General features: G+C 36.8%; 1 long non-coding RNA gene across 1 annotated transcript; it reads left to right on the top strand.

Annotated features, from left to right (window-relative positions):
• The first annotated feature begins 8,010 nt into the window (after positions 1-8,010).
• LOC120730539 lies at positions 8,011-9,044 on the top strand. The gene is made up of 2 exons (XR_005695120.1): positions 8,011-8,357; positions 8,636-9,044. It is a non-coding gene; the product is annotated as an uncharacterized LOC120730539 (long non-coding RNA).
• Positions 9,045-9,702: the final 658 nt, after the last annotated feature.

The raw sequence follows: 9,702 nt of genomic DNA, 5'->3' as shown, positions 1-9,702 counted from the left end.
ATAGGAGTCTTTAACAACTGTATGTGGTCCCTTTTCATTCACTAAGGATTGTGAAAGGGAAATCTACAAACAGAGACACAATTAAATAAAATATACAGCGTGTTTCTTTCAAAACATTGAATCCTAAATATGAGACGGGTCATGTTTTTCTAATGCTCTTGCTGCTGGCGTGTATGATTATGTTTAAGTTAGTTTAAAAAAACACTATTTAAAAATAACATTTAAGCCAATTTTATACAACAAAGTTTACAATATGGTTTAGTGGTTTTGTGGCTCTCTATAAATTTATGAATTTCTATGCCTACTTCCAATAGATGATACTGGTAATTTGTTTGCAATGGGTTCTACAGCAGGCATAGTTTATGTTGTTAAGTCAGCAGTACTATTGGGAAAATGCAACAAAATGTAAAAGAAAAAAATTCAAATAATTTTGATGATTTTGGTGCCCAATTTAGCCAACTGGCTGTTGTGCAAAAATAAAAGATAAAAATAAAACATTTGCACTCAAACTCTTAATGATTTATAAACAGGGTAAACATATCTCTTCCCTTATTTATTTATTTATTTATTTTTAAATAGTACAATATAAATGTTACACAGTGTGAAATCATGAAACTAAGATGTTCTGGTTTTTAAAAAATCCTATGCTCATACTGAATTTAATGGCAGGAATACATTTGTTAAAAGTTCATTGTGACTGTGCTGCTTCACATTTAACAACACTAAACTGTAGTTTAAATTAATATTTTTGTTTGTTGTTGTTTGTTTGGTTTATTGCAGCAAATGTTTTGTCTGGTTGAGAGATCTGCATCACAGGCTCATCACAATTTGCTCAAACCTTTCCAGTTGTCCCAGATTTTTTTTAATCACAATTGCACAAAAATGAGAAACATACTTATAAACAAAAATGTCACTTAAAATTGACCATTTTTTCTAAATCGATTTCATTATAACTTGCTTTAATTATATTTTACACTGGGGAAATAATTTTGGAAAGAGGGACTTAACACAATTTTGACAATGAAAATTAGCCGCATCAGTGATTTCAACTCCTTACTGCATTTTCATATTGTTTCATAATGAATTAGAAAGCAGACTGGTGACTCATTTACTCGTACTGATATATCCAGTCTGAGGCTGATGATATTAACAGAACTGCAGCTCAATAAATCATATTGATTTTAGTGTTTTTATGTTTGCATGTTCATTATATTTTAGTGTCTAATTAATGCAGCAATTCACACAAGGTTTGAATCACAGTACCAATTCTCAGGGGCAAAATAGGCTGAAATGATCAGCACCAGTATTTTGACCTCTTCAACTAATGAGTGTTTTAAATCTGGCCAACTGTTTAATACAATACAGTGTCAAGTGAGATTATTTTTATGGGTTGCAGTCTAATAGTCCTTCAAGTTAAATCAGTACATGTCCCTGGTTGTATACATTCTTTAATTCTTGCTTTCTTAATACAAATATCAATAAAGTTCTATCCATGGTACTTCAGCATTTAACTAGCACTGCAGGATGAGAAAGCCTAAATCGAGTAATTTTAACTTTTACTTATTTTATTTTATTCTCTTTTTTAGGTTTAGGTGACTTTAAATGTAACGCTTCAAAAAAGACGAACAAACAAAAAATTGCTTCTGTGCAATTTAAAACAGTTTGTCTGCTGGCTGAAGACTTTACTTTCCAAGAAGAAAAGATGTTAATGTAGTGGCTTCATTAACAGAGATGGAGAAATATGTAAGGAAAAAAGAACAGGAGACAAAAACTATGTTATTTATTCAAGGTAGGAAATGCTCAGCAAGAGACTTTTCACTGGAAATATAATACATATAATGTCCTAATTCATGCTTCAATCGCACAGTGGCTTTATACATGATGAGTTGCCAAAGTTATTTGGTTACTTCATACAGACATGATATGATATCATATAAAAGTTAAACAGGACATTAAACACTAGCCAAACTGTGTATTTTGCAGCACATTTTACATTGATTGTGTTGCACTGGGGCATGATAGTGTATCCATGGTCACTGAAAGGCTCTTTGTAGGAGACAATATAGGAGACTTGACACTAAATTAATTCAGAATTCAAATATAATTTCGATTATTTTGCATAATTTTGTTCTGATCATTTTGCAAAAGTAAGCATAGTGTTGTGAATATAACTACCAGGAGAAAAATGCATTTAAAACCTTGGTTGGGGGCAAAGTTTTAAGCTTTACGAGTCAGTTATGCTGATAAAGTTTGCTTGCCAAATTCCAATTCTGTACTTTATAAAGGTGATTCTGGTTAGGGTTTAGAAAATAACCATGACAGCTCATGTAAGTCCACAAAAAGTAGTAAACTCAGACCCAGCAGAGGTCAGCTGACCATAGTCCATCCACACAAAAAAAAAGAAAAAAAAAACACAGAAAAAGAAAATCAAGTCAACTGGAACAGAGATCATAACAGTACTCATTTCAAACAAAGTCATTTTTTTCATGCTGCACTGCTGCACCGGAACACAGCGTTCTCCCCACCTGCCAAATCCAACTATAAACCCTAGCCATTTTTATTCCAATGAGCAAAGAGTGCATTTCTGGACAAAGCTCCCATTGTCTGCAGACTGATGGCTTTCATTCATAAATATTCATTTGGTATGTTTCTGTAATCGGGCGGGTGAGAGTTTATGTCTTCAAAAATGCTACTTAGTTAGAGCTATCACGGATGATCTTGGTCATTAACTGCACTGCTGTGTATTGCACAAAACCCACAGAAGTGTTACTCATTCAGATTTAAAAGACTGGCGAGCCACACTGGTTGAAAGGCTCAAATACTCTGAAGTAAAGCCTTGCACAGTGGGCCACAACCTTAAAGCCAGAGCCGTTATTCATCATGCAGGACTAGGGAATTAAATTTATTTGCCATGAAAGATTCAACAGCACTGTGCACTGAAACTATTAGTACTTATTTGATGAAAGTGACACTAGACCTTTCCTTTAGTATTTCAATAGCCAAAACAAGCAGAAAGAGCATCCTTATAAATAAGTCACATACCAATTTTTTACCAGTCCCTTTTAGTGGCAAATGTACACTGAAATATGCACACAAAAACACATCCCAGTATGCTGGAGATGTATGAAGGCAGTGTTTTGGATCGACTCCCGCACCTCTCATATGCAAATAACTTTGCCTCATGCAGCTCGGTGATTGGCTTGCTGTTATTAATATTCTGCCAGCGTGTGACTTCGTTAGCCTGGAGTTACTGTGCCAACGGGCAGCACTAAAAAGGGACTTTGTCAATGTTTGATGTCTCGTGAAGTGATGCAGTGTATGTGTGTGTGAGTGTGACGGTGTGTGTGTGTGTGTGTGTTATATCTAAGCAGATTGAAATTTGGGCAGTGGGAGACTCTTTTCCCCACTGACATCAGATTGAGGAGGAAGTGTCTATCTTCTTGTGAATATAATTGCAATAAAATTCTCTCTCTGAACACCCATTTTGTGTTCTCTGTGGAGAAGCCAGCCACATGGTAGGCGCCGTCTGGGCTCTCCAATCACAAGGTCTATGTGGTTTGGCTTGTGGCCACTGTCAAGTCCAGCATCAACCTATATCTTTTCATCCATTTAAAGACTTGGCCACTGCCACGTATGCATCTTCAGTTGAATCATGCAAGCCAAACTAAACCTTGTACTGGGTTGTGATGTGAAGCCTAAACTGGCTGTGACATATTTGCCTGTGGCCAGCCTTCAGTCACCCGTTGTCACACTAAATCACTCTGTCACTGCCGTATTTCAACAATGACAGCATGAGCAGTGTGTTCTCAACACAGATCATAGGGTTTGTCATGACAAGGGTCTCTGTGCTATGTGTATATGTAGGTGTGTTTTGTGTGCTTGTGTGTGTGAAAGTACAGTAAATCCCCTAAACCGGAGCTAGTGACCCTCTGTAATACATTTCCTTTGGCAGATCACTTCTGGATTTCCCTCCGGGTGCCCCTGGGTTTCACAGAGTGGAAAGTGTAAGGCAGCATTTTCTAAATTGAAGTCAATACCAAATGGCCATTTATCTACAAGCACCCCGATGGGCGTCTAAAGGCACATGTGTGTACAAACAAACACACTCGCATACAGACACGTTGAGCTGATCTGGTATTCCAAAGGCAGCAGGATTTTCTTAATCCTAACTCATTCAGATATTGCATGACTGCATTGAGTGTGGGTTTGAAAGTATCAAGTTGCCAGGACCAAGTTTCTCAGGAATGGGGTTGTTTCTTAGGAAACAATAGGATTTGCCAACAAACAAGCTAATTTGTCTTCTTCACCCTTGAATTGAAGAGACTATTGGAAGTACAGCAATTACAGGGCACATTATGCATACAACATCAGTTGGCTTTCATACATCTTTGTACTCCTCATATCCTGAAGATGGTGAGTCATTTTCTCTCTCTCCCCCTTTCTTCTCTTTTTAGTTTATGTTGCAATTGCAAATTAGTCATATCATTTTTTTTAATTTGACTAAGTGGAGAGGACAACTAATACCCTTCTACTGAAACAGGGTATTAGGCAAAAATAGGCATATATCTAAATCTTCATATTTCTGTCTTTTTAAAGTCTCCTTTAGCTAAATCCCTTTACAATCACAGGTCACAAACGGTTTGCAGTTAATTCGGTGTCAAAGTTCAGTGACCCACATTGTAGCCATATATACCAAGAAGAGAATGAATATTCCAAGAAGTGCATAACTAGAAGATGCAATTTGTTTTAAATTGGAACAAAAACTAGACTGAAAAATTAGGTGTTTCTGTTTCATAGATTTCATATGATATGGGTCTGAAAAGTAAACACAACATGCAAGTGCATGCACGATATTAAACTGTATCTTTATAATGGTGAGCAGGGGCCAATGCCTACAGTCTGATTGTTCAGAATTGTATAGGAAAATGACACTACTTATTTGGTCTATGACATTGGTAAAGACAGTTCTGTTGGGCCACAAACAGTCCACTCTGATTTTAAGTGGGCCAGACCAGTGAAATTCCCCTTTTTGTCAGTGTAAAGAGTTACATATTCAACTGTTTCTCTACATAAAAAGAAAAGGCTGCTGTGACAAAGAAAAAAAAATCCTTTAGCATGACTCTTTCGACATAAATTTTGAGAACTAAATGTGTAAAATTAGAGAAAAAGTTCTGGTAGCTCATTGCCCAGACTGTCCAGATTTTTTTTTCCTTACAGTTGTAAAAGAACTGAAATTTATATAGCAGAAAGTGAAACACAGAAACTTTTCTGGCTTTTAATTGTTAAAAGCCAGAAAAATTGCTTAATTACTTTGTGTCGTATAAATGGCATTGGAGGAGGTTTTTATCAGCAGGAAAAGCTTTAAATCCGGCCCGGGCGCCGTATTGTTGACACCCTTGCTCTATAGTATACCCTGCCTAATGATAAGGCAGGATATAGTACTAGAAAACCTTCACAAAAAATTAATGATGACTTTTTAATCATTACTTTATAGGGATATCTTCTGGTACATGAGTACATGAACAAATTCTACACCCTATTCTATTATGTATGGTTATTAAAAGAAAACAGATAAAAATGAATGGAATAGAATAGCATTTTATTGTCATTGTACATGTACAGCAAAATTGTGGGTGCTCCACACCATCTGTGCATGGAATAAAAATATAAATAGTAGGACAGCAAGAATAAATAACAGACACGAGGAGTATATACAAAACAGGAGGAAGACATACAATGCTAAGGCACATATTGGAGTGCAAAGTGCTTGAGAATAGTGCAAATGGATTTGGTCTGAGTATAGAGCCCATGTGAGTAGCCTGAATGATGAGGGTTGCTCAGACCATGGCTCAGACTGGTTGGTAGATGGGTGGTCAGGTGTGTGGTGTGAGGGGGATAGTGTTTTTTTTTTTTTTTTTTTTTTTACAGAATGTACTTAGCAAAATTTGTAAAAAGGAAAAAAATGATAATTTACTTGCATAGAGAAAAGACAACCGACCACCAGTTTTCCACAGAAACTTTCATGGTCGCTACTTGACTTGTGGCTTCAGCTGAACCTGTGTATTATTTGTCAGAAGAAAGTAGCTAAGGCTAACATTTGTGAAAAGGGAGAGATTGGTTACTTTCTTGCACTACCAACCCACTACCTAAAGAAAAAATTAGTATTTTCTCCACAGAAATTATAATGACAGCTACATTTCATGCGTCTCCAGCTGGAGTCGTGTATTATTTCTCAGAAGAAAGTAGCTAATGCTAACATTTGTGAAAAGGGAGAGATTGGTTACTTTCTTGCACTGCCAACCCACTAACTAAAGAAAAAATTTGTATTTTCTCCATAGAAATTATAATGACAGCTACATTTCATGCGTCTCCAGCTGGAGTCGTGTATTATTTCTCAGAAGAAAGTAGCTAATGCTAACACTGACATTGACAACTCAGACATCCCCTTTGAGTGAAAACTAGCTTATTTACAAAAGCTTCAAAAGATGGTGCAAATGCACGATCGAAAGTGCCTTTTTATGATAACAATCAATAATTTTACAGACATCATACTACACATATAAATACAAATGTGTCTTGCAGTTTTGGCTAGACTTTATATGTGCATTGGGTTTGTCACTGCGGTGGAGTATGGCCACTTTGTGACTGAGTGAGCAGTGTCCTTGGTTGTCAGTCAGATAAAAAATTCTGACATCTGGTTTTAGAAGACCAGAACTGCTTAGGTCAAAGCTTTGAAGCAGGAATTTACAAACCAGTGGCAATACCTATCTTTTAAATACAATTTATTATTTGTTTATAGTAAAAGCAGCAATAAAACGCCATATCTTAATGTTTCTTAAAAATCCAAGCTGATAACATAATTGTTCAGTTCAAAATATGAGTTGTGCAATTTATAGTTTTGCAGTATGTGCTTTATAACAATTACCACTGTATTACAGCTAAGGAGGCAGACTGTCATCAAAAAAAGAAATAAAGATTAAAGACCTCTAAACTTCTTTCTAGTATACTACTTGGAAATATAAAATATCAATTCCCTGTAGCAGTTTGGTGTTTTCTATTTGAATCCATTAAATATTGTGTGCTACTCGCCTCATTTCATCATGGCTTCAAAATGTCCCCAAAAAGTGTTTACAAGCCTTTTTCCCCCTGCAAGTTTTTGGCTCAATTCCTACATTATCTTCAGTCTACTGAATAGTAACACTGTTGTCATGCCAGTAACGAAGCTGTTAGAAACCTTAGGAACCCAGAGAAGGGAAAAAATATGCAGGTGACAAAAATACCTTTAAATTAAAAATTTAAAAAGAAAACTCAAAACTGAAAAAAGGAAACCTGTACTCAAAACCTCAAAAACACACACACACACACACTAAATTGAGATATTTCCACAAAGGTGCACTGCATTGTACAGTCTATATCTTTAGGAGAGACATTAGTGAATTTGGATTGAAATTATAGATAGTACACATTCTATAACTGTGTTAGTTGAAAAATAATGGGAAAACTTTTTCTCAGGTGACTGGTAATATTCGTGCTTACTGTGTCAGCAAGAGAGGTCTGTCAGCAGTAACACATACAGTGACATTATAGGATTTTGCAAGTGTCAAAAACCATAAGCTCTGGTCTACAGAGATGTGTCAGTTAGTAATGAAATAAGATGCACACCTTATTCTCAGCAAGTGTTTTATTGACTTTGGTGTTATCTTTGGGCTTTTGTTTCCGCTTGCTCTTTACTTTTGTGTTCACTCACAGTATGGTTAGGATTGGGTGCCAAAACTAGGCCAACATCTTTTGGCTACCTTAACCCCTTAGAGCAGGGGTGTCAAACTCAATTGCACAGGGGGCCAAAACTCAAGGCACACTTTAGGTCCCGGGCCAAACAAGATAAACATTTATTGAACACACTAAAACAATGTTTTTAAACATAAATATGAATAAAAACAGACAGGAATATTATTCCAGATTAAATAAACTTAAAAAATAAATAAACTTTAACTTTAAATATTTTGCTCTTCATAAAAATATATCCTGTCAAAATTATGCAAGTTAGAAATATGAACATGCTGCCAAAACCCCCAGAAAAAATAAATGAAAGCAAATACAAGGTTCGAGCTGCATGTAGACGGAGCTGGGCATTGCTTCAGGAATGGAACTAATAAACTGTGCGGGCCATTCAGTGTCGTACTTTCCCTTGAGTGTATCATTGCACTGCAGCTCCATCTGAATCTGCACAGGTGCAGTTCAGCAAAATCCGCTGACTTGGTTCAACATTACTTGGCAACAGGGAAAGTGAGGCAGGTTGCACTGGTGCATTTGTGACAGCTTCACTTGAAATGCCTTCACCGCATCATACATGCCATGTCCATGAACTGACAGATTTCCTTGCTGAGCTCAAAAACTCTATTGAGAATTTTTATTCCAACTCAGCCAACAGACCTCTGTGTGATAAGGAATGTCAGCAAACTCTGAATCTATTTCCCACATAAAAGACTGAAATTGACCGTGATTTAAACTTTTAGCTCAGATAAAATTTACGGTTTGCGTTACGGTGATTATTACATGCTCAATTTTTAGAACTTTACCACAAAGCCTTTCCTGGTGTATGATGCAGTGATATGCTGTTAACTCACCGGTACAGTTCTCCTCCTGCATCTTTACTCGCATCCTGCTGACTAGTCCGCTTTTTTCACCGCACAACACCGGCGCTCCATCTGTTGTAAGTCCAAAAAGTTTGTCCCAGGGAAGTTTCATGTCGGTTACACTTTGACATAGGTTTTAAAAAATGTCTTTCCCTGTCGTTGTCCCGTGCATCGATTTAATGTTCAATATTTCCTCTCCAGGGATGAAGATGGCCAGCTGTGCAATGTCCATCATGTCTATACTTTCATCCATGGCAAGAGAGTATGCAATAAAGTTTTTGCTTCTTTCACACAACTGTGTTCTTAAATCAGTGGCTCTTCAGAGTGGTACCGGGCTGATTTGGCTATCTCCTCTGCTACAATAAAATTTGCTTTCACAACAGGTTCACTTTGTGATTTTGCTCTGGTGAAAAACGTCTGAAATGTCAGATTCTTCTTTAGCTCTTCTACTTTCTGTAGTTTCTGCACTGCATTTAGGTTTTTCAGCTTATCCTGACGTTTTGTCTCGTAGTGCCGTCTTAAATTAAATTCCTTAATTACAGCCACATTAGCTCCACTAATAAGACACACGGGTTTACTAGCAATGTCCGTAAACATATATTCAGTCACCCATTGGCGCTGAAAGGCTCTGCTTTCAGAATCAACTTTTCTCTCCACCATTGTGACCAGCTAGCTTCGCAAACAGAAGTTTGACTTGATTGACGCGGGAATGTTCCCAGTTAGCCTAGCGTTCAGCAAGGAGGCTGCAGCCAGTGTTGCCAACTCCTCAGTAAGGAAAATCGCTATTGGTTGTCCTAAAAGTCGCTAGAAGTCACTAAATGACGTCATCGCCTAATTTGCATAATTGGTCATGCTAATCTAATTGTAACCTATGTCGTTGGAGAGAGAAATAACATCGTGGAAGAGACATAAAGTGAGTAAAAAACGTCCTAAATGCATTTAGAATTTATTTAGAACTACAAATTAAATTTCTTTTAGCAATTGTTTTTTTTTATGTCACAATTCCAACCCTGCTCCTTTACCTGGGCTTGGACCGGCAAAAGTGACCCGAAATAGGCACTCTGGT

The sequence above is a fragment of the Simochromis diagramma genome, unplaced genomic scaffold (genome assembly GCF_900408965.1).
Source record: "Simochromis diagramma unplaced genomic scaffold, fSimDia1.1 OVJJ01000293.1, whole genome shotgun sequence".
In the NCBI taxonomy this organism is placed as follows: domain Eukaryota; kingdom Metazoa; phylum Chordata; class Actinopteri; order Cichliformes; family Cichlidae; genus Simochromis; species Simochromis diagramma.
Note: the sequence above shows the minus strand (reverse complement) of the source record. Positions and strands in the feature narration are given on the sequence as shown.